Genomic DNA, 12,900 nt, shown 5'->3' with positions numbered 1-12,900 from the left:
TATATTATAAATCTTTACTATCTACACTTATAGCTATATTTTCTATAGAATATAACGAAATATGTACAGAATTATTAATTACTCTGACAAATATGTTTGGGCACACATATGCGTCGATCATTCGCAAAGGATTAATATTGTGCCGTAGCTATTAAGCAACATTGCCACCGGAAAATTATGAAGGTCATATTGTGTCAATATGCAACTAAGGACTCGTGATGGTATCATTAATCAGGCAAGGATTTCAACCTTTGATATGGCGATAGTGACTGATTGACACATCGTCAATGCCTGGCACATAGGGCAAAACATTGTTTACCAACAATCCATTATGTGTTAAGTGCCCTACACACGATGAGATTTGCCTCGAGACATGTTTCAAAACACAGATCTCTGACAATGAGACTAAATTTTATTGTGTTTAGGTCTTCCCAGAGGCATGGTCGGAATGTAAATCAGTCACTAGCCGGAGACTTGGTCACGAGGCATACCTTTTTTTTTTTCGCGGGGGAAATCTTCCAAAGACGCCCCCAGCCCCTCTGGGGAGAGGCCGAGGGTAGTGCCGGATTTTTACCGGCTAAAACCCCCACGGTGACCCGCACTGGGCGGAAGGAAGGGCCCCGGGAGCTCTAACGAACAACACCGGGACCCAACCACCCTTGGCGCATAGCGCCCCATCACGGGGGAGGGTCTAACCTTTGACCCTAACTCTAACCTTTGACCCTCCCCCTTAGTGCCAACTCCGCCGACGACGGGGGCCACACCCGGCGCCGGCTACTCCTCGGGCCGCGTGCAATGGCCGCGTGCGGCCCAACGACTCTGCAAGAAGCCGCCGATCTGCGATGGGGGAGAGGAGCAAGCCCCTCCCCCCTCCTATTCCCCTGGGGGAGGCCGAAGCCTCCCCCCACTACATCTAACCTGGGGGGGAAGCGGAAGCTCCCCTCCCCCTCATCCTGTTGGGGGCGGTGGGCAGGATTATCAAAACCCACCGCCCCGTCCTTCTCAGCTTACTGTGCCGTCGGGGGCCTTCCCCGACGGCGTCCTCTCCTCCTTCATGGCGATGACCTCCTCGCAGAAGGAGGTCATCGCCCTCCACTGATCCTCGCCGGCGAGCATATTTCTTACCACGCTCGCCAGCGAGAGATCCACCCTCACGAGGCATACCTCGGGGCACGTCTCGTCGAGTGTAGGGCACTTTACAATGGACTCTTACTCTTGTACTGTAAAATGTATAGCGATGAGCAGTAGTTGTAAATACGTAATGCTAGACAAGGCCGGTTCAGTTGACAGTGCAACACGTATTCTTGCACGAGGCGGCAAGTTTTTGGGGGCAGTAAAATTGGTCTAAACTATACGAAATTCAAATGTAGTAACCATAAAAAAAGTAATAAAATAAATGTATTAGGGGGGAAAAAAGGGCTGCGAAATAGCCGCGACTGCTCGTTCAAAAAAATACTTAATTAATGTTCCACACTCTTGCTCTCATGCGTTACCTAGCTCACTCTGCTCTTTCATTTCGCTACTCACATACCTTTCGCTCTTCACTCGTTTTCCCTCTTTCACTCACTTTCCCTCTCATATCCCATACTACTTTCCCTTGTCAGTCATGCGTCATCCTATTCGCTTTTGCCATTTGCTCGCAAATAATGATTTTTTAATCAGCTCTTAGAGATACTTTCCTTTAATAAATTACTTTCATTAATAATATCCTAAATTAGAGTACATTTCTTAAAATACTTAGGGAATTACTATATAGTATCATAATCATTTCCATTTGTTCTTTTAACTGTCTCTCCATTCTTCTGTAAAATATATAATTTATGATTATTTTTCATTAACTTATGAATTTTTATTAAACAATACTATTATTCAGAATTTATTAAGATTTCATTGTATGAGTTTTCTTTACTAGCTCGGTAAAATATTATATATTATTGTATGGGGCGATAAAATTTCTAAGTCCAACCCTGATGATCCAAACTGCATCATAAAGAAGCAGGTTTATAGTGAAACGATAAAACATCATTTTTTTTAATGTAATTCTGAAGGATTAGGTAATAATAATTATAAAATGAATCTAGCATATAAAACGTAATATTTTATTTTCATTTATATCAACACTGTGTGGAGTATTTGGATGCAGGTTCTTTACAAAAAAAATACTATGATACAGTAGACTCTTGTTATATTGCCGCAGCTGGATTTGTAGAAACATAAAATTTTCCAAGCTATCATTCGAGAGGCAGGGGAATGTATTGTATTTGTAGACTATGGCGGTAGAAAAGTGGCACGAGCGTATTTGAAAATGCATGTGAAAATTGAATCCCTCATGCGGCAATATAACGAGAGCCTCCTGTACTTATGTCGTAAAGTTATTAATCTAATAATCCTTTGGGGTTGAAATTTGTAATACTTTATTTCGATGTATCACGGTGTTAATACAATTAACACATGAAGTTTAATTTTATAACCCTCGTAGTTACTGAACTTAAGATTACCCGATTTTTTTTTTTTTGATAACGATGTTTAAAAGACAATGTATTTGCATTGTATTATTGACTGTGTTCAAAATATCTCTACTATTTTGTTAAAAACTGAAAAATTACACAAAGTGATATAATTTATGTGTCAGAGATCACGATCGATCAGAGGTTCTCGGGTAAGTGCCGTGTCTTTTGACACAGTCCTCTTGCCAGAGGGTCCCCGGACCCTCCCCACTCCGTGGCGAGATCCTTTATTTCGAATTCTTATCTCTCTGCACGCGCCACGCAGCACCATGACTTTGGGTCATCGGCCACATCCGCGTTTCTTTGAAGCTCGGCGATCGAACTCTCTATCGCCATTCCATATACAAAACATCCGCGACTCTTAAAATTCGTCGCACCCCAATCAACTACCGCCGGCCCAAGTCCGATGACAGACATATGGCTCGGGGTATCGACATTACAAAGAACCCCGAGAAGTCGGTTAGAGTCCTTGAAAAGCAGGTCAAAGCCCCAAATGCATTGACTCTGCCACGTGTCGACCCTTGCATGCGTGCTGACGCTAACATATGTAGTAAACAACATACATAAAAGAGCATAAAAGTATTCAGAGTGCAACAGAGAACCATTCAAATATTTGTTATTCTGCAATTTAAAAATAATTAATGTAAACAATTTCAAACTGTGGTAACTGATAGATTAATAATTTTTAAACAACTATCTTAGTTAGTATTATTTGTGGAGAATGGACATTTTTTTAGAATAATGTCTCTAAAAGTACAGTGATGCATTGAACTTACTGTTAGAGTGTCTTCTAAAATCTGACGTTCATTGATTACCTGTCTATCAAAACCTGATCATTGATCATGGGTCGTGGCTACTCATGAGTGAAATACGGTTTAGGATCAATTTTATAATCATAGACCCATGCATATTGCATTTTTAAATTATGCTGTTATGTATGAAATCAATTTAGTATTGTATTTCAGCGAAATTAGTGATACTGAATTTTCGATTGAATAATTTATTGAAATAATCAACATTGAAAATACCGTTTGTTAAATAACGCTTGAGGCAGTAAAAAAATTGGCGCTGGAAATAAAATAGACTTTATTTTATCTTTTTACTAAAATTTTGCACTGATCTAAAAAAAAAAGATTTTTAAAAAACCTTGTTTTTTATATTGATTTAATTAATATGAAAATAAAAGAAAAAATTAAATACACATATTTTACATTAAATAACGGAATGCACAGTAAGTATTTCAGAAATTAGTGATATTGAATTTCAAATTGAGAAGGTTAGTGAAATAACTGATTGTGAGACATTAGTTACATGTACAAAAAATTACTATTAAACTATTCGACGACGGTTAAATTTCTTCAAATATAAACAATTTTATAATATCCATTGTTGACTCAATTTCTAAACTGTCAGTGCTATAATTATTCAATAGATTTTAACCCTTGGACGGCGGACCATATAGAGAGGTCCAATTTTAATTTAATTTTGTATCTCATATTAGTTTCATTTTCTCAATTTTACACCGTTCTTTTGAAAATTATTCTTCAAACGTATGAAACTCTTCCGCTTAAAAATTATACGTTCAACATTTGTTTTGTAAGTTTGGATTGACCCATGTTCTGTTATTCAAGGATTGAATGTTATGTGTTTTTTATCCGACTTCGAAACGGAGGAGGATATTCAATTCGATGTGTATGTATTTTTTTGTATGTACACTGAGTTGCATTGAACTTGTCGCAGTGAAGTTGGCTACAAATTCACTAACACGTTCACGCCGCGTCGGTGAGCCGTACAAACATTGTACTGTTAGATATAGGTGATAGGTAATAGTGAGAGGGAATAGGAGCGAGGGGAGAGAAGGAGAGAAGGAGCCGAGGCTCCTCCATTTATTAGTTCTAATACTACTTTTTTATCTAGAATTTTCCAGGGAGTTGATACGAGTAAAGAAAGAAATGCAATTCTATTTAAATAAAAATGAAGTCATAGAAAAATAAACACTATCATACCATTGAACTTTTACATGAACAGCTTTTTGCTATCTCTTTCCAAATTCAAGATATAACCCGTTCCCATTACATGACGTATCCTGTATAGTTTTATTAATTAAAAAGATTTATTTAAAGAAGTTAATAACTTTTTCTAACAATTATTCTCAGATAGCACGTTCCTTCGGTTCTTCAGAGTAGGCATATATTTGTCAGTAGCGAGGGGTGCTACGGTGTGCTATATAAAATCCACGCGTTTGGTCAGTCAGAATTTACCGGAGTGGGACAATTCTATCATTTAGATTGAAAGAAGGATAGCATGATCACCCTACATCTCACTCTAACCACGCGCCAATGTTTCGCTTTCGTTCTTCAGGCGTACCGTCGCGATACCTCTGGCGAGATGAGTATTTGAATGTGTTTGTAAAAATACTTGAGGCGCTGTTGTATTTTTACAAACACATTCAAATACTCATCTCGCCAGAGGTATCGCGACGGTACGCCTGAAGAACGAAAGCGAAACATTGGCGCGTGGTTAGAGTGAGATGTAGGGTGATCATGCTATCCTTCTTTCAACCTAAATGATAGAATTGTCCCGCTCCGATAAATTCTGACTGACCAAACGCGTGGATTTTATATAGCGCACCGTAGCTGCTGAAAAATTAATGCCAACTCTGAAGAACCGAGGGAACGTGCAATCTGAGAATTATTTTTAGAAAAAGTTATTAACTTCTTTAAATAAATGTTTTTTAATTGATAAAAGTATACAGGATAAGTCTGTTTATGTAAAAGTTCAATAGTATGATAATGTCTATTTTTCTGTGATTTCATTTTCTCCGTGAATGCAACGATGCACTCAAAAAATGCAAATCCTTTTTTTATTTAAATAGAATTGCATTTTATTCTTTACTCGTATCAACTCCTTGGACCATTCTACATAAAAAAAGTACTATGGTACTATCTTTGAGCGAGGTTTGTTATGGGGCTGTTGAGGCTATGGATCAATGGAAATGGATTGCAGAGAAATATTCGTGACCTGTACAATATACTTCGCGTTCCTTTATTGAAAAGTAATACCGTGGGTACGTTACAAAAGCGACTTCGCCGGTTATCGTCGTGTAGCAACTCGGAAAAAAGAAAAAAAACGCGTGATCACGAGACTCGAATGCCTCTCGATGAAAGTACAAACCGAGAATAGTGTACAGCTTACTAAACCTATCCCTTGGAAGTGCCTTTGTGAATATATCAGCTAATTGTACTTCAGTGGGTACGAACTTCACTACTATTTCGCGATTCTTGACCTGTTCTCGAATATAGTGATATTTTATATCAATATGTTTGGTTCTCTTATGGAACTCCGGGTTCTTAATAAGTAGTATCACGCTCTGGTTGTCGATACACAACTCTTTTGCTGCGGTAACCGCTGCTACATATTCCGCCTCGGTCGTGCTCAATGATACTAGTTTCTATCGCTGAGACGACCATGTTATTATTCTGCCTGCTATGAGAAACACGTACCCAGACGTAGATCTGCGCGTTTCAGCGTCGCTCGCAAAATCTGCGTCTGTGTACCTGACTAGATCGATTCCTGACTCTTCTGCGCGAAACTCGATACCGATATCTACGGTCTTGACTAACAAGGAACATCGGGGACTGATACACTCCGATTTTTATGAAACTTTGCATAAATATTTATTAGACCTGTTTATGAAGATAACTGTAATTCGTTGGTGCCCGTTTTTCACTTTGAGGGAGATATCAACCCTTTTATCCGAACCGCCCTTTCTATATACGTGCTTATAAATCGTAGACAACAAAAGATATCAAAAAATAGTTGAAATAAAAGTTATACCGTTTCTTGACGTCTATAAAGCTGCGTGTAAGTTTTTTTTTTTAAATCATCCTTTTTGCAAAATTGAATTCCCCCTCCCCCTCCGTTTTGAAAAACTTTACTTTTTTTTCCATCAATAAAAGCGCCTATTTATTATGAATTCAACGATGTATTATAGTGTATAGTTGTTTTAATTATTCCGATATAATTTTTTGTTTTAAGTTTTTTGATCTGTCTGTATTAACCGCTAACTCAACTTATACTTGCAACGTTGATAAGATTTTTAATAAGAACTATTTTTCCATTCGTTTTACATGTCATTTTCATAATTGCAAGATTAATTTCATCATCATATGATGAAGTACATTTATTTTGTAGACTTTCTACAATATATAGAGTACTTCCGATGTAGTAGTACAATTGAAAAGACGGTTAATCTACATATAAAAATAAGCTGAAAATGTAAAGTAAGAGTTTTTGATATACAGGGTGTCTCACTTAAACAGATACAGAGCTCTTGCATCGCGGACCGAATTTATTTGCTATTAGTCGCTCGAGCTCCTGAAAACATTCATACACGTCAGATTTGTGACGAATGAAATAGACGTACCGGAATCCAGTTGCCTCGTCCTTGAACAGCACGTAGAATCGTGCGCCTTCTAGTGACTCCACCGTTATTGGCCCGCAAACATCGCTGTGGCTTACTTCTCCTGGCATTCTAGACTTCTCTCCTGACTCTTTCTTAAACGGCAGTTTGTGAAGCTTACCCATCTGGCAGGCTTCGCAAAAGAATTCAGCTGTATTTTTCACGTCCACGAGCCCGCGATTCACCAGCTCGACCAGAGCTCTCTTGTGAATGTGTTCCTCGCCGTCACGTTCACCTCGAGCTCAGCCATCGGTCTTCTGAATAGCATCCGATACAGGCCATTTTCTTGTTTAACTCCAGTGGCAACTGTAGCACTTCCTCGCAACACAACCACTCCATCGTCCTTAAAACTGACTTGAAAACCTTTACTTGTGCATATTCCAACCGAAAACAGATTTCGAGCAACTCGCGGTACCAACAGAACATTCTCGATAACTCCGCTCTGCCACTCGCCGCATACGAGCTTTTCTCTTCTTACATTACCGCTGCCAGCTACCTCACAGATGCCATCGTCTCCGAGCATGACAGACTCCCCAGTTACCGGTCGTAGATCCTCGATCCAGTCACGCCTCGATGTCACATGCTCCGACGCACCACGGTCGGTGATCCAGACATCCCTCTTATCGGCTTCTTGTAACTGCCTCAACTGCTCGACCTACGGTTGTTGCTGTTGTATACTGCTCGCCGCACTTGTTCCTCTGTGTTTTCGACTCGCGTTTGATACAAACGCACAACTGTTACTCGACTGACCTTTGCTTTTGTCCTCGTTCTTCTGTTTGTCACATTGACTCGCGTAATGCCCTCATTCCTGACAGCGAAAACACTCTATGTTTTTCTCTGGCTTCCTCTTCTTTTTGTCCTTGTCGTTACCCTTGGCATTCGCTTTCTTCGTGACCGCTAGCGCGCTTGTCGAATCATCTTCTTTGTTGAAATTCGAATCTTCGCGTATCAGCCGCTCCAACAGATTCGCAATCGTTTGACGCTGTGGATCGACATTATCCCACGCTGTCTTGAAGACATTAAATTTTGTCGTCAAGCTCGACAAAATCTTTGCAATTACCGCTACATTCGATATCGGCTTGCCTAGATTCCGCAACTGTGTCTTGCCATGTTCTGTACGGCACTCACGTGCTGGATTACTGAGTCCGACGCAAAAACGCTGCGTTAATGCACCCACATTTGAGGCCGATCTTTGCTCGTGCAGAGTCATCAGCTTCTTTCACATCTCGAACGCTGTGGTACAGACAAGCACACTATTCACTTGCTCATCTTCCATCGCTGACGCAATAATCGCCGTAGCCTTGGCGTTATCCTTCACCCACGTTTTCATCGCTACCACATTCGTGTAGTCGGGTCTTTGTCCCGTTCCGTCGATTACGTCGAAAATCTCGTTCGCCATTAACACAGCGGTGATCTGGAATTTCCTCGCCTGATAATTCTTGCCGTCGAACTGCTTCACGGATCGCACCAGATTATCGTCCGGCATGTCCGATCTTCTCTGCGTACACTCCCGGAACTAAAAAAATATTCGCTCCACGTCCTCGCCACTCGGTATTGTTTCAGACCTCTCTCCACGAACGTTTGCCTCCATTTTGTGATCACTTGGAGAAATACGACTTCGCCGCATGCCTTGCTCGCACGCTGTAACGACCAACTTGCCACACTTTTCACGAACGCGAATTCTCTCTCACTCGTGACCTGGGCCCATAACCTGTTGAGGCTATGGATCAATGAGAATGGATTGCAGAGAAATATTCTTAACCTGTACAATTTACTACGCGTTCCTTTATTGAAAAGTAATACCGTGGATAAGTTACAAAAACGACTTCGCCGGTTACCATCGTGTAGCGACTCGGAAAAAAAAAACGCGTGATCACGAGACTCGAATGACTCTCGATGCCGCGCTCGGTAATATTCGGATATGCTCGTGCACCTACGCGCTAAACGCGACGACCTACCTCAATAGGGGCGCTGAAACATCCAGGCTGGCGTCAGTCAAAACTTAGCGAAAAGGGACAATCTCAACATTCAGAATGAGAGAAGGACATCATGACCATAGTGCGTCTCACTCAGCGTTTCGGCGTTGTTGCCTTTTCCGCTTGCCTTCGCAGCGCAGTTCGAGTGAGGTAATCAAGCTGACGCTTGATTCTGGCTACGATTCCAAATCGGGAGCCTTCTTAGTTAGACGCCACCTTATAACTACTCGCTGAATTTGCTCTGTATTATCCACCAAATGGCGGAACTGGTCTGTGAGAATGCTTTTATAGGACTACACTTTTCGTCCTTATTTCACAACAAATGATGACAAAATAGATCTTAATTTGCAGGTAAGGGTTGTGGCTAGACCGCTGCACTCATGATTTCAATCACAGCACTCTTTTAGTGGCCTAAAATTTTCGATTCCGCGACTGCATTTTGTCAATTCTTTCCTCCACTTTGGACGCTTATGTTACTAAACATCAACATAATCCCACTGAAACATGAGTGCAGCGGTGTGCATTGGACCTTCCTCTTTCGAATAAACTCTCACCCAGCCCCAAATGTTCTCATATAAGGACGAAAAGTGTAGTCCCATAAACCCCTGTTTAGGCCCATTTTTGCCGGTAATGTCAACGCGCTACTATTACCCGGGTCTACCCCCTTAAGTCCATTTATTTTCTTTACTTTATTCCATACGGAGGAAATAGGAGTGGATACGTTCATAGTGCTAATAAAACTTTCTCAAAATCGCTTTTTACTTTCTTTCAAGATTCTGCGAGCAGTAGATCTGAGTTTTTTGTATTGAATTTTATTGTCAAGTGTTGGATGCCACTTGAAATGACAAAATGCTTGTTTGTAGGCTTGTAAGGCTTTCAGACATTTATTATTCCACTATGGAACTTGCTTTCTGTGAAATCTATTTGTAGTTTTTGGGATAGATTCATTAGCGGATTCTATAATAATATTTGTAAATGCATTCACTTTGTCATTTATATCAGGTAGTAGCTATAAGAAAGATAGGGCTTTTAGACTTTCTAATTTTTTGCGAAATAGCTTCTTTATATTTGTTGCAATCAGCTTTTTTAAGTAGCCAATGTGTGGACTTGGGATGCTCTGGGGGATCGAGTAAAAATTTTGTATCATAATAGGAAAATGGTCGCTACCATACAACACCCAACTAGTGGTCTCCCAACCCCCAGATATGTTGTGGTCCTCTAGGAGTTTTCCAATCATTTGTCCTTTCTGGTCAATTTTATGTGAGCCCCAAATATAATGATGACTATTTAGATCGCCTAATAGTATAAAAGGTTTCGGGAGTTTGTTACGCAGCATAGGATGCCGCTCGCGGATCTATAATAGCAGTCTTATAGTTTAACAATCTTACGGGTTTAACTATCGAGAGCAATAAACTCACCGTAAGACATCGTCCGTTTTGCCTTCTATATACCTGGTAAAAATGGTAACAACGGTGAATTCATGAACCGATGAATTTACTACATCAATTTAGAAGCACGGTCAGTCATGTTCAATAGCACATTGTCTAATTGCTAGAAACCTTTCTAAGCTGGTCGGTGTAGTATTTTGTCACGTACCAAATCAATCACCATGAAACTCCAAAAGGTCCAACAGTATACAGACCTTCTACAGTACAAGGCCAGTAAAGTCAGAACGTTTATTTGGCATTCGCATTGTCTGCAAACGCTCACGACGAGCAGTTTACAATCCTTTACGAGGTCTTGCCATTCACTTTACTTAAATTCTAACTCCTCTTCCGGGTCTTAAGCGGACCCCCTGCTGTGCATGTGTCTTGTGAGATCTACCAACCCCGGCAGGGTTCGAACCGTCTTGCGCTCTGTCCCAGGTACCACCGGTCACAAAGACCTTCAGAGCCCACAGTCGCTCGCATCTGGCACACAGCCTATACCTGAGCCATCAGTCGCTCTTGCCTGGGAGATATCGCCGGTTCTGTGCAAACACGCACCTTAAGACTCCCACGTGCACCGCAGCCGATGGGTTTTCGGCGAGCTTACACGGGAAATGTCCATCGACTACCTCCCTGCGGCTCCTTGCTGACCGTTCGTAAGACCCAGGAGAGGGAGAATACAAAACTTGGAACGAGACACCGAGACTCGAGTCCACTTACTGTCGATCCTCAGATCTGATCACTTCGTCAGCTTTCTTAAAGTCAATTTACACGGTCTTAACGATACACTCCGACGTAGCTTCATAGTTCAGTTTTAACATACCTCTGAGGTATTAGTTCTCCAAACACACACAAACATTTGTACAACATCTTCGAATTAAACATATCTGCTTTTAACGACTTATCTTAAGTCTCAGTGTAAATTTATTCTCCTTACAAAGGTAAAAGGTTGTAAGGAAGTACGCACCTTCCGGTGGTGGAATCCGCGTTACACAACGGTATCCTCTATCCGCGAAGGCGTACTGAACAGAGTTGGCTAATTAAGCCTTCTACTTCTTTTAGTGATGAGACAACTATTAGGAATGTATACATTACAAATAGATATACAACCTGATGCAAGTACGACACTAGTAACTACAGCTTCTAGGTTTGTGTTAAGAGAAATTTCTTGAGAGGCTAAGTTCTTTTTGACGAAGGTAGCAACACCACCACTGGCATGGTGAGCTTGAGTGCGATTTTTATAGAAGGGGTTGTACTGACGCAACGTAGAGCGGTAATCATTCTTAAAATTAGTTTCTTGCAGGCAAATAATAGTAGGATCATGTTTTCTTATTAGAATATCAAGATGTTCTTTTTGTGGGAAATAACCGTTTATATTCCACTGTAATGTAAGTTCATTCATTGTTCTTTGCTTCTATCTTCTAAGTACACTCGTCGATACTGCAATCGGAGGGGTCTTCAATATCCTTTGATAGTAGTGATAGTTTTTTAATGAGTCTGGTATATCTTTTCTTGATGCTTCTATCCGTAAGGAGAGGGTAAGCGTCACGAAGAGTAGAGATGATTGTATCAGTATTATCAGAGAATTCATGACATATTTCTTTAATGTCACTGCACCCTTTCGTCTTTTCTATAAAGCTCTTTAGTTGTAAGTAACTTAATTGTTGCAGGTTGTTATTTCCGGTAAGATACTCCTTTAGCGGAGATAGGAGTTCATCAATAGAGTCATGTTCAAGGTTGTCATCAGGATTATCTATTCTAGGTTTCTTCTTCTTGAGAGATTTCATTTTAGCTTCTTGGTCGTTTTTCTCATTGGGGAAATCATCCGAGGTAGGGTTCCAATCTGTTTTATTATTTGATATTTGTCAGGTTGTATATACACTGGAACTCGACGTTGATAATGGTCTTTTATAATTTGGAGGGGTTTTGTCAAGGAGTTTAAAGTCGTTATTAATATTGTCTGGTGGCTGTAATAGAGGTACCAAGCATTGGGTTTGAACATCATTTTGACTTAGTTCAATAGGGTTTAAGTTGTTGTTTATAACTATATTACTCTCTGTACAGTCCTTAGCAAGATGTCCAGATTGCTTGCAGTTGAAGCAGGTGACAACATCGGTAGATACATAAATCCAGAAGGTAGTGTCCTCATATACTATTTTCATGGATTCAGGAAGTTTATTTGCATCGTCGGAATGCACATATTCTTGACGGCGGAAACTCATAATATGAGCGTTTCATTATTCTCTGTGAGCTTATTTGCTATTTCTTGACTTGCCAAATACATACAAACTCTGTTTTTAGAAATTCTGGAAACAAATCTGATATTCGATGGGTTAATCAGTAATCCTATTGCACTAACGTATTCTTTTATAGTGATACCTTCCACAGCATTGGCAACAATTGCTTGATCTTTGGTTGGAAAGGTAGTAGCTTGAACAGCAGACGCATAGGAAAATACTTGTTGGTTTGGGCGATTCATTGTTGAAACAGTCGTTGAGTCTTGAGTATTTTGACGACTCCTGTAGTCA

At 40.4% G+C, this 12,900-nt stretch overlaps 1 protein-coding gene across 2 annotated transcripts in view; it reads right to left on the bottom strand.

The window, feature by feature from the left end:
• Positions 1-7,772, bottom strand: part of LOC117609657 (metabotropic glutamate receptor 8) — a 218,235-nt gene extending 210,463 nt beyond the window's left edge. For both annotated transcript variants that reach the window (XM_076689003.1, XM_076689004.1), the window contains exon 1: positions 6,934-7,772. The gene's annotated coding sequence lies outside the window, so the exon portion shown is untranslated. The remainder of the gene's footprint in view (positions 1-6,933) is intronic.
• Between the last annotated feature and the right edge of the window lie 5,128 nt (positions 7,773-12,900).

This window comes from Osmia lignaria, chromosome 7 (genome assembly GCF_051020975.1).
Source record: "Osmia lignaria lignaria isolate PbOS001 chromosome 7, iyOsmLign1, whole genome shotgun sequence".
In the NCBI taxonomy this organism is placed as follows: Eukaryota; Metazoa; Arthropoda; class Insecta; order Hymenoptera; family Megachilidae; genus Osmia; species Osmia lignaria.
This window is presented reverse-complemented; position numbering and strand designations above follow the sequence as displayed.